The sequence below is a fragment of the Pinus tabuliformis genome, chromosome 9, assembly GCF_031772625.1.
Source record: "Pinus tabuliformis cultivar Carrire ecotype Pingquan chromosome 9, CPIR1, whole genome shotgun sequence".
Classification (NCBI taxonomy): Eukaryota; Viridiplantae; Streptophyta; class Pinopsida; order Pinales; family Pinaceae; genus Pinus; species Pinus tabuliformis.
The window spans coordinates 837,457,867-837,475,491 of NC_142307.1; the positions used below are offsets into that span (position 1 = coordinate 837,457,867).

General features: G+C 41.0%; 1 protein-coding gene across 7 annotated transcripts in view; it reads left to right on the plus strand.

The window, feature by feature from the left end:
* LOC149151393 (uncharacterized) overlaps window positions 1–17,625 on the plus strand; it is a 344,366-nt gene that overhangs the window by 314,343 nt on the left and 12,398 nt on the right. The gene's annotated exons all lie outside the window — the stretch shown is intronic.

Below are 17,625 nucleotides of genomic sequence, written 5' to 3' on the forward strand. Positions count from 1 at the left end.
CTTGAGACCGAATGGGAGCTTCTGATATGCAAATGTGCCCCAAGGACAGATGAAGGAGGTTTTGTGCTGGTCTGCAGGTTTTATAGCAATCTGGTTATAGCCTAAGAAGCCATCCATGGAGGAGGACTCACAACCGGCGCAATCGTCGATTATTTGGTCAATGAACAGAGTCGGATAGTTGTCTTTTGGACATGCGGCGTTCAAATCGCGGTAGTCGACACAAATGCAGATGGTACCTTGTTTTTTGTCTACAGGAACTAGATTGGAAACCCATTTAGTCAAGGGAACGGGGTAGATGAAACCAACACTTAGCAGCTTTTCAACTTTAGTCTTGATAGCTATAGTTTTGTGGGGGTGGATTGGTTGAAGTCATTGCCGGACAGACCTGGCATTGTCATAAACCTTGATCTCATGCTCGACAATGGAAGGATCTATGTCGGAATTTCCTTGTAAGACCAAGAGAAAACATTGCGAAATTCCTTGAAAAGGCAGGCGAAGCTCACAATTTCCTCAGGATTGCAGTCAGCTCCAATCTGAATGTTTTCAACAATGCCTGTTTTGAGCGAGATATTGATGAGGATAGTCTTGGAAAGGTTGTCCAAGTTCCCTTTTGAATCCATAGTTTGGACAGTCGTATAAATCAAAGGAACAATCTCAGGTGGGTCAAAAGCAGGATTTTTATAGGTGTCGCGTCCGAATCAGATATCGAAGCGCGGTGATGAGAATTTTCCCAAGGTCGCTCTTCTAAAGACATGATCTCTCGAATAACTTCGTCCGTAGGTAGGACTTCATTGAGGAGATCGTTAGAAGGAGTAGTGATGGGAGAGGAAGTGGTACCATTGGTCGTAACCAAAGCAGCGGAAGAATCAGATGCAGATTGAATGGCTTGATAAGCCAATTCAGCTGGTGAAAGCGGCATTTGTTCTCCATAAGAGTCAATGTCTGAAGGGGCTGGGAGGATCCAGGGATCAGTTGGGTCATGAGGAATGGTAGAGACCATAGAAACCGTCTGTGGAACCTCTAGCGGAGGGAGAGGAAATCAACCTAAGAGGGAGGAACCCTTGAAAAGACTGGTAACAACAGTGACATAAGAGTCAGGTATACCACCCATTAAGGGCACGGTGCCGCTAGGCAACGGGAAGTAATCTGGGGTACAAAAGGACAGCCGGTCCACTGTTACTATTTTCCCATCCAACGGGAAGAGGATGAGGCAGAAGACCAAAGAAATAATGGCGGTCATGGCATAGGTCCAACTGCGGCCCAAAAGCATATTGTGGTTGAGATTGCGATCTACGACTTCAATATCCACCATTACCGTTTTCCCACTCAGAGTGATGGGGTAGTTGGCAAGGTATCCTTTCGAGATGAAAGTGTGGCCATCGAATGCTTTAAGGGAATTCGACGACGGTGTGAGAGTGGGAGAACCTAGGGCGAGCCAACATGAATTGGAAATTAGTAATTACAGATGTCGAAGCACCTTCGTCAATCACTGTTCAATGGATAACTTTGCCTTTTGATATAACTTGCACTTGAAATGCAAGCTAGTGGGAAAGGCGAGGCTTACTTTTCTCCATGTCAAAAATCGCTAGTGTGGAATCTTGAGGGTCAATTCCACCTGTTGTCGCACAGAATGTCTAGGCACTGCGACAACGCTCAGATTGGGGGCTGTCACCCTCATCCCCAATCTCTTCGTTTAAGCTGTCTCCCTATAGCACGCTAAGGCGGGTAGACCCTATGGAAAAAAGGAATGAAGAAGAACTGGTTGGGAACCAACCAGTTCGGGAGACACGGCCTAGCAAGACCTAGAATTTGATTAGATTTTAGATCATTAATACCAGTGCCTTATGGAGCCAATGATCCAAGTAATTGATTAGCCGCTACTGTTGAGGAAACAGAGATATGAAATCTGTTTGTAATTCCACAGTAAAAATCTTTAACAATCGCTTGAAAATATTTGCAAAATGTCTAACATGTAATGAGCATTAAATGATTCAAGCAATGACGATCAATTTCACTAGATGCACAATGTCTTAGCAATTAAATTTCAAGAGATACAAATACCTTAATCAACCACGAAATTTAAAAGCTAACCAGTTCAGATCCTAGAATTTAAATGATTATGCTTAATGACCCAAATCTAGGAAATTCACCACTTTCAAATAGATAATCTTCAGATATAAAAATTTAAGCACATTTAACTATAGAGAAATGATAAATATCACAAAAATTTACCTTTAGATCTTGTCCTTAGTACAAAAGACACCAAGAAGGAATTAAAAAATTTGACAAATTTAACTAGTCTTTTAGGAAATCTTTTTCAATATGCTTAAGCAAGATGTAGCATAAAAACTATGGCTAAAGCAAGAAAACTGATAGCTTGGAAACTTGAATGTAAAAATACGTAGAGGTATTTAACAATAATAATTTATTAATATATAAAATGTATAAGTGATGATATAAGATGATTTAAATGTTACAATGAGGCCCTACTTTTATATTTCAGTAGGTGACTTTTCGTGAATGGGCATGTCTTTTAGACATGCCTTTTCACTTAACTTAATGGCTATTTAACCTAATCAATTTTTGATTATTTAATATTTACATTTATTTATTTGTTATGAATTATATTCATAACATAGCCCCTTCCTTCGGAAGCTTTGTCCTCAAAGCTATATTGCTGTGGATTTTCTTCACTTAGTGTCGTTGTTTCGATCTATATAATCTGGCCATCCTTTCTTATCATGTAACTCATTAGTAACTTTTTTTTGTAAATAATAGTAACTTTTTTTTTTCTTTTTATTAATAACTTCAATTTTTTTTTAATATAATAATTATATATTTTTTTTTTACTGATTTTTTTTTAATATAATAATTATATATTTTTTTTACTGATTTTTTTTTAATATAATTTAATTAATTAAAATATATTAAGTAATTAAATTATAATTAAATAATATATATGTTATATAATTATGTGATATATAAATAACTATATATATAAATATAATCATATAATTATGTTATATATAATTAACTATAACGTGTATATATATATATATATATATATATATGAACCAAAAACGCCAACACAACGGTTTGGTTTTGACATGCCTGCTAAGCGAGATGCCTGTTGATCGAAGGATTATGCCTCTTGCTCTGGTGGAGTGAGCTCATTCTAATGTTGAAAAATCTTTGCACATTTTCGAGCATTTCATAGGTCGAAATTTCATTGGTAATAGTTCGGCAGACCAAGTCGAATAGACTGCTGATTATGCAGATATTTGGGTAGCGAGTGCAAGTTGAAAAGCGTCGAACGATCTACCTTGACAAGGTCCACATCCCACGGTTCAACATCATATGGGGTCTCCATGGGACGCGAAGGGTGATCGACATGGTGTGTGCAAATTTTGATAATCTTTTCTAAAATCTCATTGGACACAGACAATAGAGGAATGGGATTCTTAGAGCCGATGTTTTTCACTGATTCGGTCTCTGTTTGGAGAATCTCCTGGCTGGCATTGTCTTCCTTCAGAAAGCGTCCAAGTGTGTCATTTGCAAGAGCTGCATCTCTTATAGCACGAGCTGTCTTTGCTGTTTCTTTTCTGGAATGCACAAGGACCAAAACTTGATGTTTGCCAGCAACCGACATCACCTTTTCGTAACAAACATCATTCATCAACTGAAACCTCTGGAGTGGCTTCTTGACAGTGATTCCAATATATTGTTGAGCCAACGGGCAAGGCCTGTAACTGTTATCAAAATAGAATAACCCGTCTGACTTAACCCTCAAAAACAAGGCAACATCCTCATAGTTTGGAAGTGTTGCAGACAATCCCACCAATCGGATCATTTCCTGAGTAGTCTCGATTTGCCTAACTGTCCTGGATACAATGCTTTCCAGCACTGGTCCTCTATTATCATGTAAAAGATGAATCTCGTCAATAATTAAAAGCTTCACAAGCTGGGTATATGTCCTGTCTCCGGACTTTCTTGTAATAATATCCCATTTTTTAGGAGTGGTTACAATTATCTGGGTTTCCTCTATCTGCTGACGGGACATTGATTGATTTCCTGTAAGTTCTTTGACAGATATTCCATAAGACTGCAGCCGGTTAGACAAGTTCCCAACCATTTCTGCAACCTATGCTTTCATTTTACTGGGCTCCTTCAACGCCTTGATGGCATTGTTAACGTGCTTGAACATGACGAAACCATATCCCTTACTCCTCCCGCTTCTCTTGTCCCTGATCACGCAGCTTTCATCCAATTCACCGAAAGGAGAGAATACGGCGGCGAGGGACTGGTCGTTTGTCTCCGGGCCAAGACCACGCACAAATAGTTTTCTGATCAAAGTGTTTTTTACGGCGAACGAGCGCACTTGATCCCGAACGTACCTATGTTCAGTGGCTGCCTCCTGTACAAGCTCGATCAATTGCTCACAGCTTAAGGCATTTAGAATGTTCACTGTGTCTTGCACTGTCAAATCCTCCTCACGCCCCTTCTCTTCTTCCTTTGATCGATACCTTGGAGACAAGGGCGTCATTCCTTCGTCTTTTGAGCCCATGATTTTCGTATGCTTCTTCTTTGTATGTCTTGCCTAACAAACAACTACAACTATCGATCCACGAGCAAATTTGTCGAGAAAATACCCTTTGATCTCTAGTGTATCGCGAGTTTCAAAATCCAGCAAACGAGTTAATTGATAAAATCCTCTACAAACACATTTAAGAGATGAATGAATACGGGTGCCACTTGAGCCAACAAGTGTGGGAGGACCTACTACATCTGGTATTGTAAACAACACCATGTATTCTTTTAATTCAAAAAACTTGTACTGATAATCCACTAGATCGTAAATCATGACCCCACAAATTGGTACATCAAAACCCCATTTTAATATGCAGCAGTTTCCTGGGAAAAAGCGCTTCACCATTGGATTTCCTCCTGCTTGTATAGGTGCAATTTCCAGGCTTATTATATCCACTTTGCTCCATCCATGTATTGGGTTCTGATACACCGCATACACTATTAAAAAGGGATTGTCATGGTAATTATAACACACGGATTTGACATGCCCCGACACATGGAAGGTTATGGGGTTACTATTGTTTTTCCAGCAGACAGGTGAAATTTACTGGTATAACTTCTTTGCTTAACTTGTCGCTGGTTTTAGATTTTCTGCGTCCTGGTTTCTCATATCTGTAACTTATATGGCAGATTTCAGAGTCTGCTGGTGTGTACTTCATTTCTGCAGCTTTTCTGACTGTTGGTCTCAGAATCTCTGCTTATAGCCACTGCTTCTCTAAAAATGCCACTAGATACAGAGGGCAGTTGTTCATCTTCTTGTTTCTCAAGATAGTCCTCCTCCACATCATCTTCATCTAAATCATTATCTTGATCTAGATCATTTTCCTTATTATCGATTCCTTTCGACATTCTTTAACTTCTGCAATTGATTTTTCTAATCGTTGAAATGCTTCTTGAATACTAAACTATTCAACATAATCAAGATGTGAACGTAATGGCACATTGTGTAGCGAACTACGTTCAAAGGCCCGCATGATTATATCGTGTGTCATGGCTCTGATACCATTGTAGCATAAAAACTATGGCTGAAGCAAGAAAACTGATAGCTTGGAAACTTGAATGTAAAAATACGCAGAGGTATTTAATAATAATAATTTATTAATATATAAAATGTATAAGTGATGATATAAGATGATTTAAATGTTACAATGAGGCCCTGCTTTTATACCTCAGCAGGTGACCTTTCGTGAACGAGCATGTCTTTTAGACATGCCTTTTCACCTAACTTAATGGCTATTTAACCTAATCAATTTTTGATTATTTAATATTTACATTTATTTATTTTATTTATTTGTTATGAATTATATTCATAACACAAGACTTAAGGTGGCAAATACGAGGAATGTGCCCGAAATAAATCAAAAGATTAAAATTTTTTTTTTCAATGGGCCAGAGGCCACATAAAAAAAAAAATTTAAAACCTTTAAATGTGAAATTATTTCGATTAGGATATCTCAAAGTCACATTAAAAATGAAAATGAAACCCCTTCTTCCCTTTATTTTTATTTTTTAAATGTTGAGAATTTTAAATTTTAAAAGATTTTTCGAATTTTTTTATGATTTTTCGAATTTTTAAAATTTTTATAAAGTTTTTTTTTTTTTAATAAAAATAAAAAACAAATAAAATTCAAAGCCAAAAAATCAAAATAAAACAAACGAAACAGAACCAAAATGTAACCCCTTTTGTTTTAAATTAAAATGACACAACCAAATTCATAAACACAAAAACAAAAATCGAACCTAACTTAACAAAATAAAATGAAAATCGAATCCAAAACAAATCAAATATAATAAAAATAAATCAAAACTAAAAAAAAATCGAAAATCGAACATACATAAAAAACTAAGAGATCTTATCTAACCCTACCAACGTAAACAAAAGATAATAAAAAAAAATAAGTCGAAAAGTATGGTTTGCAGGTCTGGCAAAAGGGAGAAAGCTCGATGGTGGAAGATGGAAAGCTCGATGAAAAGTTTAACGTGTTTATAGCTTGCTTGTGATGCAGGTCGAGGTAGCAGTGGAAAGGTGGGTTTGCTAGACGGAGGTAGAAGAGTTCGATGGCAAATCAATGGAACCCAAAAACTGTAGGGCCGAGGCAGTGTTTGGAAGAAATGCAGGTCGGATGGCAGCTCGATGGTTAGCGTGGAGTGAAGACGCAGACAAAGAGGGAATGGCAGAGTTGGAGCTGCGTTGATGAGGAGGGACGACGGAAAATCGAGAAAGAGGTTGCGAGAAAGCAAAAGGATGGACGGAGGAGGGACGACGGAAAATCGAGAAAGAGGCTGCGAGAAAGCAAAAGGATGGACGGAGGAGGGATAAGCTCACGCGGACAAGGGAAATGAGGAGCGCAGTTTTCGGTGTTCCTTTAGGCAGATTGGACGTGGAATGAGGAGAGCAACGTGGAGGAGAATAGACGCAGGCTGCAAGGGGAAACGTTGTACAATGAATGGATGCTAGAGTTTCGATTTAGGATTTAGCAATGGGAGGGGCAAGGAGGGCTGTGAATGCAGCGATGAGTGAAGGAAAAGGAGCAGTCGAGGGTTTGCACGGATCTGGATGAGGAGAAGAACGAAATGCAGATATGGTTGCCAACAAGGGTTTGAGGATCTGGAGAGAACCAAAAATAGAGGGTTTCTAAAAAAATTTTAAAAATTTACAGCAAACTCAGAAACCCCAAACAGCGGACAGGTGGCCAGAAACCCGTTTAAATCACCAGAACCTTAAAAAAAAATTCCAGCAATCTTAATTTAAAATTTTAAATCCTTCCGCTTCAGATTTCTTAATGAAACCCTCACGAAAATTTCCAGATCTGAAAATAAATAAATTTAAACCCTTGGACTGTGAAATCTGGATATGAACCCTGCCAAAATGATGCTGATGGACCCTCAGAGATCCAGATCTTACCCTCCAGGGCCTAGATCTGGACTCTGCACAGCTTTTAGCTTCAGATTTGCAGCTACAGGACAACAAGAAACACCCAAACGATATATACAATGACCCAAAAAACTAAAACCTCGAAAACCCAAGTTAGAAAACTAAAAATAATTACAAATCTATGTACATAAATGGCAGATCTATCAGATCTAGGGAGTGTGAGTCTGACTCCGCTCCCAGATCTGATGATCTGAGGCTGTCAACAGCTAGATCTATCGTTTTAGCACATTTTTTTTTTTTTTGAATTTTAGAGGAGGTACTGAGCTCAAAACTCTTCATGCATCACCCATAAAAATTATCTTATGATAAGCATGGGGTCAAATTTATGCTGGGCTCTTCAGAAAACACGGATCGGGAATTGGCTGATTCAGCTGAGAATTTCTCCGAACACCTGATGATCTAATAATCAAGGATTTTCCTGCAAAACTCAATTCAGCCGTCAACATAGAGCGAGAAAACAATAATAAAATTCAGATCTAATAGAGATACCTGCTATTATATTCAAAACTTAAATTATCATTCAAACCCAACGACTGAGCAAGATACCTGTACTCAAATTGCTCTTCAGAAGCTATTATTAATGGCAAAAAAGAAATTATGCACGAAAATAATACATCTTACAGCATTTCCATGAAGAGTAACACCAGCAGAAATTAACCCCAAAGTCTTTCTTTATTGCTCATAAAAAAATTACAAGAGAGCTTTTCGCTTAGTACATGATCAAAAGATCGGATGATCTCAATTGACAAATGACCTCCTATTTAAAGATAAATCTTCCAACGGCTAGTTCGAGTGATCCTTGTCAAAGTGATCTCGACCGTTGATGAGGATCAAAATTTCTTTTAATCTCATCCGTCGAAATTTTAAATATTGAGGAAATTTTGAATTTTTCAATTAAATGCATTTTAATAAATTTAAAAATTAAAATTTTGCATTAATTTCCTCAAAATTTTGACTTTGACTTAACCCCAGGGACCCAAGGCATAAAATTTAGCAAAATAATCAATTAACCTTAGTCCCTGGACTTGTTAAGATTTATTTTTTTAAAGGATCCATGAATTTTACCTCTGGAAAATTTAAATTTACCTAGGACCTAGGACTTATGAGGGGATAAATTATTTTTCTAACCCTCAAAACACTTTACATCATGATTTTTTACATTTTTTATATCTCAAGGGGAAAGCCCATCTGAAATAGATCCTCACAGACTACCCATTTCTGCGACACAAATATAGTCCAGCAGACTAAGCAACTTGTAATAAAATAACCTAACCAAATAGTTAGGATTATTCCCAAATCACTTTTACACAAACTCGATCTATAACACTAGGACTCACCTAAGATCCTGGTGACAAAATTCATTTCGGCTTTGGGGTAAGGTTGAAGGACAACTCTGCCACCATCCGAGAATGGATCGGTGAGACAAAAAATCTCTCGGAATGTAGATCGTTACTAGAAAAATAGGTTTACCTAGGCAATTACATACATGACACAGATCTGCTGAGATTATTTACATTACATATATGTAGAATGGGTTTACATTATAACATGATAATCAGGCTGATGATGATAGCTGGATGACACGGACACATTGATCAGGCGCTATCCCTTTTGCAAAAATAGGGGTGTACTGCTATGGGTTGTTGACACGTAGTGGTCAACACCACCAATTGCCGAAAGCAAAGCTTTCAGTTGTGCCGGACAGGTTTGTAATACTTCGAGGGCAGACATGGCTGACGGTGTTTGCATCAAATCTTCTACAATACTGTAGTTTTGGGCAGCACGTGCAGAGGTATTGTGTGTCGTGCGACGAAGTGCCCTCTTGGGGGGACGGATCACAAGGTTAGCGACAGGCCTTTCGATATGAAGATCGTTAGGTGGCGATGGATTTGAACTCGAGGCAGTGTCCAGAGCATTAGTGATTGGAGTTCCATAATTTTTGGCTCGCGTTTGAAGATCAACTGTTTCAAAGGTGTAAACAGTTGACGATCCTTCACCAGAGGAAGGAGGATGTGAACCGCTGTTGCCCCCTTGCGGGGGTTGCGGTGGGTTCGAAATAAGATGTTGCTGCTGCTGAGCAAGGAAAGAGTTGTTTAAGACCGAGGTTCGGCCAGTGTCCTTTTGAGCAAGAAGATCTGTGCATTCCTGAAGACGAGGACATTTGTAAGTCATGTGGTCCTTTGCACAGATTTTGCAAGGGAACTTGACAATTTTTTCTTTCCCACTGTCAGATTTGGCAGCAACCTTTTGTTTGGGTTTGTTCTGTGTAACAGTCTACTCCTCAGAAGGAGAGGTCTTTTTCTTATTCTTCTTGTTCTGACTGTTGTTTTTTTGTGTAGACTACACAGTTTATTGCAGTGGTTGGAAGAGTAGCCGATTGGGTAGTAGGAGTGGTATCGACAGATAATTGGGTAGCTTTCCCGCTAATTTGCTTTACAACAACCCTAGAAGTAGCGCCGATGAGGCCATTAGCATGCTCGGTGGGTTGCTGAGTAGTGGAAGCATTGGAAGTTCGTGGGGCATGGGGGATTACATCGTATAGTGTGCCAAACTGAGAGTAAATCAAATCTAAATGTTGGGTGCGACAAATGGATTGCTCTTCCGTGACCGCACCACATAAGGCGATTTCCTTGGCAATTTGGGGAAGAAGTGACTTGTAGAACCAATCTGCTAATAGGTAAATCTGGAATGGGGGCTTTGACAAGCCTCCGCCTACATATCCATTCATGGATATGATCGGAGATGTGGGTAGAGGTGTCTTGTCATAGGGTAGTTGTTGATCTGGGGTAACATTGGATGTGCTCTAGCCACGAAAATTGGTGGAGAGGCTAAAGCACGTGAGATCTGCAAGACCCAGAAATGGTTTGGGCAGAATCTAACCAATTTGGGAGATATTAAAATAATTAATATTTTTAATAGAGTTCCTAAGTCTAAACATAGGAAAAATAAAATATTAATGTGAATTAATATAAAACTGAGTTAGAATGGTCCAAAAGTCACGGATCAAGCCAGATCTAATCTTAGTCGTTGATTAGGGACTTAATCTCGACTGTTGAATTGTCAATGAGAAAAGTATAAGAAGTGGCTTGAGGGTCAGTTGGAGAACACACCGAGTTGATCAAGAATTCGATTTTCTAGGGCAGGGCTTGTTGAGGAAATCGAAGGAGTGATTAGAGTTGTAGCTGAGGGGCAGTGAATACAGTGGTAGAGAGGCAGAGATAGTACCGGGAGCATCAGTGCAGAAGCCGGGAGAGGGTTGACGTAGAGGCAGCTAGAGGCCACACAGAGGCAGCCAGAGGCCACGCAGAGGCAGCCAGGAGCTGTGCAAAGCCTAAGGAGGGCCAGCGTGGGAGATGTAGAGGCTCCAGAGACTGACGCAACCCGAGAGGCTGACGCTGCGCCAAATAGGCTGACGTTGGGCCGATGCTGGGCCATAGAGGCTGACGCAGACCCTAGAGGCTGACGCTGGGAGATTTCGTGGGACAGATTGGAGCTGGAGAGCTAGATAGGGTGACGCAGTCCCTATCAGGGTGACAGAGAGCAGCAGAAGTGCTGCAGTGTTGCTGTGGGATCGTTCCTTCGGTGATTTAGCCGAAATATCTGTCTTCGACTGAGAGGTACTACTGCCGAGGGCATTCTCTGTTGGGTGAGCCATTTTTGGCACCCAGATTGTATTCTGAAACTGCTTAATAATAAAACCCTCTGATAGCTGCCCCAGTTTTCCTGCATTGGGTTTTTCTAGGGATATTAGTCCAAAAATAACTATGTCACTTGTGTGCTTGTTTCTTTTTGTTGATGATCTGTATGTGTTGATACTGTACTTGTATTTATTTTCAGTATTTACATGGTAAATAACTTGTTAAGTAACTGAACAAGTAAGAAGAAGTAGATCAAATAGTACAGGAAGAATTTCTAATGGATAGACTTAGAAATTCCGACATGGTATTAGAGCGTGGTTGCAGATCACAGGATAACTGAAGGCATCAGCCGAGTAGAGCAGCAGTAGCAGAAACAGCTATCCCGAGTGACAAAAACTGTTCCTAGTAGAAAGCAGCAAGAAAAGGATGACGCAAAGAGCCTGCGTCATCAATTCGAGCCAGGAGGAGGATCAATGCCGAGGCAGAAAGGAGCAGACCTGACCTACGCAGTTCCCGATCATCTTTCTCAGCCAAGAAGGATCGACGCTGTGGCCAGGAGGTGCAGATTGTGCCAGTGCAGGGATTGCGCAGAGCCTAGAGGCTCTAACCTTCAGACTGCTGGGGCATAGGAGGTTGTGGGTAAGATGCAGAGCGAAGTTGGTGGGGTACTGTGGTTAGAGCAGTGCCTAACAGGGCAAGACCAAGGAGGAGGGAGTTGCTGCCAAGTATTGGCAGAGGGATTTCTAGAAGGGAAATCGAGGCTCAAGGGGGAGTCAAACCAAGAACTTCCAGACGGGAAGTAGAGAGACTTGAAAGAGTCGAAAGAGGAGCAGCGAAATGGCAGTGAATGGGCTAAGAGATCAGGATAGACTGGACGGAGCTTCAAACTTCGTAGTCTGGAAGGCCATGATCTTGTCCATTCTAGACAGGTATTGCATCAAACACTTTGCCTTTAAAACGATAGCGATCTCGGTTGACCCAGCTGAAAATGACAAGTACGAGGAGGCAATGGCCAAGGCAAAGTGCATCATCCTTGATGGTGTCAAGGATCATGTGGTGCCACACATTGCTGAGAAGGAGACAACAAATGAGATGTGGGAGGCCCTGAAGAAATTGTACCAACATACTTCTGTGCAGAAGAGGATGTTACTTGAAAACCAGCTGCGGTCATATTAGATGCAGAAGGGAGAACAGATAGATGTCTTCCTTGGTGGATTGAAGGAGATCCGTGATCAACTAACTTCCATAGGGCTACACCGGATTAGGAACTGATGGCGAGGACCGCATTGAACAGTCTCAGAGGATTGGGAGGTATTTGTCCAAAGCATACCTGGCAGGACGAGCCTTCCAGATTGGGAGGAACTATGGGCGGCTCTTCATCAAGAAGAGATTAGACGGGTGTCCAAGGCGGGGAGTAGCGGAAAAGGGGTCAGAATCAAAAAGCAAGAAGAAGAAGATGTGACTCTCTCCAAGGTCAAGTGCTTCCATTGTGGGGAACTGGGTCACTATGCGAACTAGTGTCCTAGGAAGAAGAGCAAGGGAGAGGCTTCTGAGACCAAGGTTGCATCGGCTATGGCGGAGAAGGAAGTGGAGATTGATGACCACTGTGCCATGAGTGCTCATGCGCCTCAAGTGAAAAGGTCGGGAGACATCGAGCTGTAGTAAGACGTACTGCAGGTGATGAGGGGCAGTATCCTTGAGGTACCCAACCTCTTGGATTATACCTGGCTACGAGAGCCCCGAAGAGGAGTAGCAGGACTGACGAGTGTTAGTAGAGACGGATGCAGATGGAGCAATAGAGAGGGCTACCGTGCAGGAGTCCCAAGACAATGTGAGGCAGTAGTGCGAGAGGCATGGAGTTGTTGCAGCAGCGCAGAGGTCTGTAGAGGGAGCACTTGTCAGCGTCAAAGGGAGCTTCAACATCGGGAGTGTTTCTAGCCTGACAGAGATGTCAGAGTTGGGAGGATCAGTTACTTCTCAGTAAATGAGTTGCAGTGCCGCAATTAGCAGTGGTAGTGCTATGGGTAGCACAATGCAACATGATGAGAGGGGATGCGATGCAGATACAACAGTGGCAGTGGCAGTGGCAGGGCCATGGGCAGCGACACGGATGCAGAGGGAGCTGCCGTACGGATGCAGCAGTGGCAGTGGCAGGGCCATGGGTAGCAATACATGATGCAGTAGTGAAGAGGATGTTGGGCAGCAGGCCTAGTATCAGCACAGGGATTGATGCCAGATGATTAGGGTGATACTCAGTGAGGAGTATTACTAGAGCACAGTCCTCGCTAAGAGGGAGTGTTGATTTGGGGTAGCATCGGATGTGATCTAGCCACGAAAATTGGTGGAGAGGCTAAAGCACATGAGATCTCCAAGACCTAGAAATGGTTTGGGCAGAATCTAACTAGTTTGGGAGATATTAAAATAATTAATATTTTAATGGAGTTCCTAAGTCTAAAGTAAGGAAAGATAAAATATTAATGCGAATTAATATAAAACTGAGTTAGAATGGTCCAAAAGTCATGGATCAAGCCAGATCTAATCTTAGCCGTTGATTAGGGATTTAATCTTGGCTGTTTAATTGTCAACGAGAAAAGTAGGAAACTTGTGCTGAGGAAATCGAAGGAGTGATCAGAGTTGCAGCTGAGGGGCAATGAATACACTAGCAGAGAGGCAGAGATAGTATCGGGAGCATCAGTGTAGAAGCCTGGAGAGGGTTCACGCAGAGCCAGCTAGAGGCCACGCAGAGGCAGCCAGGAGTTGCGCAGAGCCTGAGGAGGGCCAATGTGGGAGACACAGAGGCCAGCGTGGGAGAGAACATTGGAGTTTGTACAAACCGAGGACGAAGTAGGTTCGTGTCTTTAGGTACCAGGGCATCCTACGCTAGTCACCTTGTGTTCGTCCCTAAAAAGTTTGGCCACTAAGGTTACCTCAAATCACAGACACCACAGGGGGGACATGGTCGTAGACAATACGTTGTGTGGGCAGGATACCTGAGTCCCCAACTCAACTCCGATATCCTCGAGGGGATCCCCAGTACACAAAATACCCACTGGAAATGCAATCGAAGGCGGGCTACCTTCTCTCACACTCCAATGTTGTCTCGCATTTAACTCCTTTGTAAGGGGAGCAGTCCCGGATGATATGAGTGCAACAGGATTTTACTCTCATTAATGACACTAGTCTCAATTTTGTGATCTTGGGCAGTTTACTCACCACTGCCTAGCCCAAGATCCTAGCCTAGACTAATCTGTGTGTATGCTAAAAAGAGAGTTGTTGATTACTTTTATTAAGCGATTGATTTTATGTGAACTTGTATTAAAGTCTTTGGAGGGGTGTTGACATATGGAGTTCAGTGTGACTCTGACACAAACCATGCAAGAAAAATGCTTTCAGATTTTCATTTGATGAAAAAGAGCTCTTACAAGGAGAGGTTATCTATACATCATTTCAGTAACATACATCCAAATGCAGTAAACACGCACAAAATGCAGACATACAATGCTCTCTAACAACTAACCCAATATATACAAAATCAAACCAGCTAAAACAAAAAGCTAAACAAATTTTTCATTTTCTTTTTCCTGAAAAACAAATGCACTTAAGCTATTTTCCTAAAAAGAAAAATGATCATGCAAGCAGCCAACCAAACACAGTGCATAGTTGCAGATCCCAAGGAACAGACTATAAGCAACCTTTCAACCCAAGAATCCACAAGACTGGGTGGATGTCAAGATATTGGCTGAATAATGCTTCTCAGAAGGAAAAGCAGAGCATTAGTAGCAGGACTAACGCTCTGTGCAAGAGACTGGGGAGCGTTATAACGCCCTAGATTGCACAGTCAGGGTGTGTTATAGAGGAAGAGGTTGCATAAAGGGCTAGTAAGGGTCTGATCAAACGCTGTGAACAACAGAGGAGGTTGGGAAGCATACTGAGTGGTCATAATGGGAACCAAGAAGAATAGGAAAGCCTGGAAGGAAAGAGAGATCTGGGAACTGAAAGATCACAACTAGGAACTAAGTAGTAGTCCCCAACAGAGTCACCAATTTTGCTATAGGATTTATTGCATAGGTGGTTGTGGATGAAATACCCTCTTGAGTCTTCCCGAGACCCAAGGCAGATTGTTTGAGATTAACTACAACTGTCACAAAGAAACATACATATATTCATATTAACCCATGATTGACAAAGCAAAAGGAGAAGAGTTACCTCAGTCCTTCGTGTAGTCCTGCTGGAGATCTCAGTGTGGCAAAGTGGAAGACCTCTCCACCAGCTCCTAGATCAGAACCTGCACATAAACAAGACAAAGCGTAATCTTCACAACATATGAACCTTAACAATCAAAGCATTAATATACAGGAGAATATAAACTAGCATGCATCTAAGCTACTTATCAATTGCGCCATTGAACCAACATGTAAAGAAATACAATATCGACACCATCAAGTAGACAAAACATAAACAAATCTATATTATCAGATAGAATAAGGATGATTACAACCATCTTGGCTAGATCAAACCTCCTCTAGTCCTTCATTTCCACTCTCTTTCTCTCTCAACTTCTTGGCAGCATAACAATACTTAAGCTCTTCAAACTTTCGACAACCATTTGACCCTTGTTACAATGACCGAGCCTCCAATTTATAGATGGAAAGAGGCTCATCCTTGTCAATTCCTCTGTGAGTTCCAATGACGCAAAAGCTAGGAACTTTCCTTGCTTTATCGTTGTTTCCCTTTCCATGTGTCTTTAGATAGGATTAGCAATACCCCAAGTCAGGACTGAGGCACAAGTTTCTTGCTTTTTGAGTTGACAGTTGAGTGAAAAGCGGGATGTTAGTCATTCAACTCATGTTTGACCTCTGGACCTTATGAAAATCTAGTAATGCTTCCCTTTAGGCAAAACCGAGTGTTAACCTAGGTATTAACGCTTTTTGCTGAAAGTTGGGCAGCGTTATAACTTCTTTTGTCTGTTTCTGGGGTGCATTACCTTGGCAAATAGGCCTGTGATGTAGGTCTTTCTTCCAACCAATGAGTCTTTCTCCTCTGAGCTGATGAGGAGGTCATTCTGCTGTATGACACAAGTTGACCCCAACCAGTGACAAGTTGCCCCACAGTGACGGTTTGGACCCCAAAGAGCACTATATATAAGTGCGAGGAGGAGGCATTTTAGCAATTCGCTCAAGGAAAATTCAGATCTAGTTAAACAAGCGAAGAAAAGAAGGGTTTCTAGGGTTCATATCTCATGAATCAGAAGTGAGGAGAGGCCGGATTGGAGAGGCTATCTATGGAAGGGATTTTTGGCACATTTTTAAAGGGTTTTGGCACAATTTTTGAAGTTCTTTTTGGTGCATTTTTAAAAAGGGTTTTGGCACACTTTTTAAAGGTTTCTAATTTTGGTTAGAAGGCCATTATAGGTCTGCACCTTTGGACAACAGGTACTATTGTATCTTTTTCTCTTGTGCAATGTATGTGAGAGGGCCAATATCCCTGGTATAGGAGTCCTTATTTCTCTTTATTAAAGCAAGGGTGGCAGGGTGGAGCAAGGCAAGGGAGTTGTAGCTTCCTTTAGGTTGAAGCCTGTAAATTAGGGGGTTGGTGCCTCCTTCCAGTAGTTGTTGGTAAACTAGGGGGTTGGTGCTTCCTTCCAGTAGGTGCTGATAAACTAGGGGGTTGTTGCCTCCTTCAAGTTGGTACTTGTAAACATTGAAACTATTTAAGATAAGTTTCGTGCATAAATTAATGTGTTGTTGATAAATATTATTTACATGTTGTCTTTGAAGTTTTAAACAATTGTTAAAAGTGTCCAATACTGATTCACCCCCTGCCTCTCAATATTGGTAATATTTCCAACAATTGGTATTAGAGCAGGTTACCTTCAAAACAATCTAATCACTAGAAGGAAGATCATGAACAAATATGGATGAAATGAAAGGCCTCTCTCCAAACACAATTAAGGTGTTTGATGGAAATGATTATGCATTATGGAGCAATAACATGGAAATTTACTTGAAGGCTTTAGGAGTGGATGTCTAGCTCTCTATTGTTAATGGCTACAAAGTTCCAAAAAGTCCTCCAACCGATCCTGATAATAAATTATTTAGTTGTAATTCAAACACTCATCATGCTATCACATGTGGATTGTCAAGAACTGTTAAGACCAAGGTGATGGGGTGCAACACAACTAAAGAGGTTTGGGATAAATTGAAAAGTCTTTATGAAGGAGATCAAAAGGTCAAACAGGACAAGCATCAATGACACAAAGCATAGTTTGAAAGTCTTCAGAGTTTCTAGTGCTTTGATACCATGTTTAAATTTAAATACCAGGTCTGATCTATTTTACATAGTTTTAAAAACCAGTCGGCCTGAACTGGAAACCGGTCAAACTAACTGGTTCACTAGCAAACCCAGCTGGACCGGGTAGAAAATCGGGTTAGAGGGTTGATTTCTCATTTTTTCACAAAAACCAGG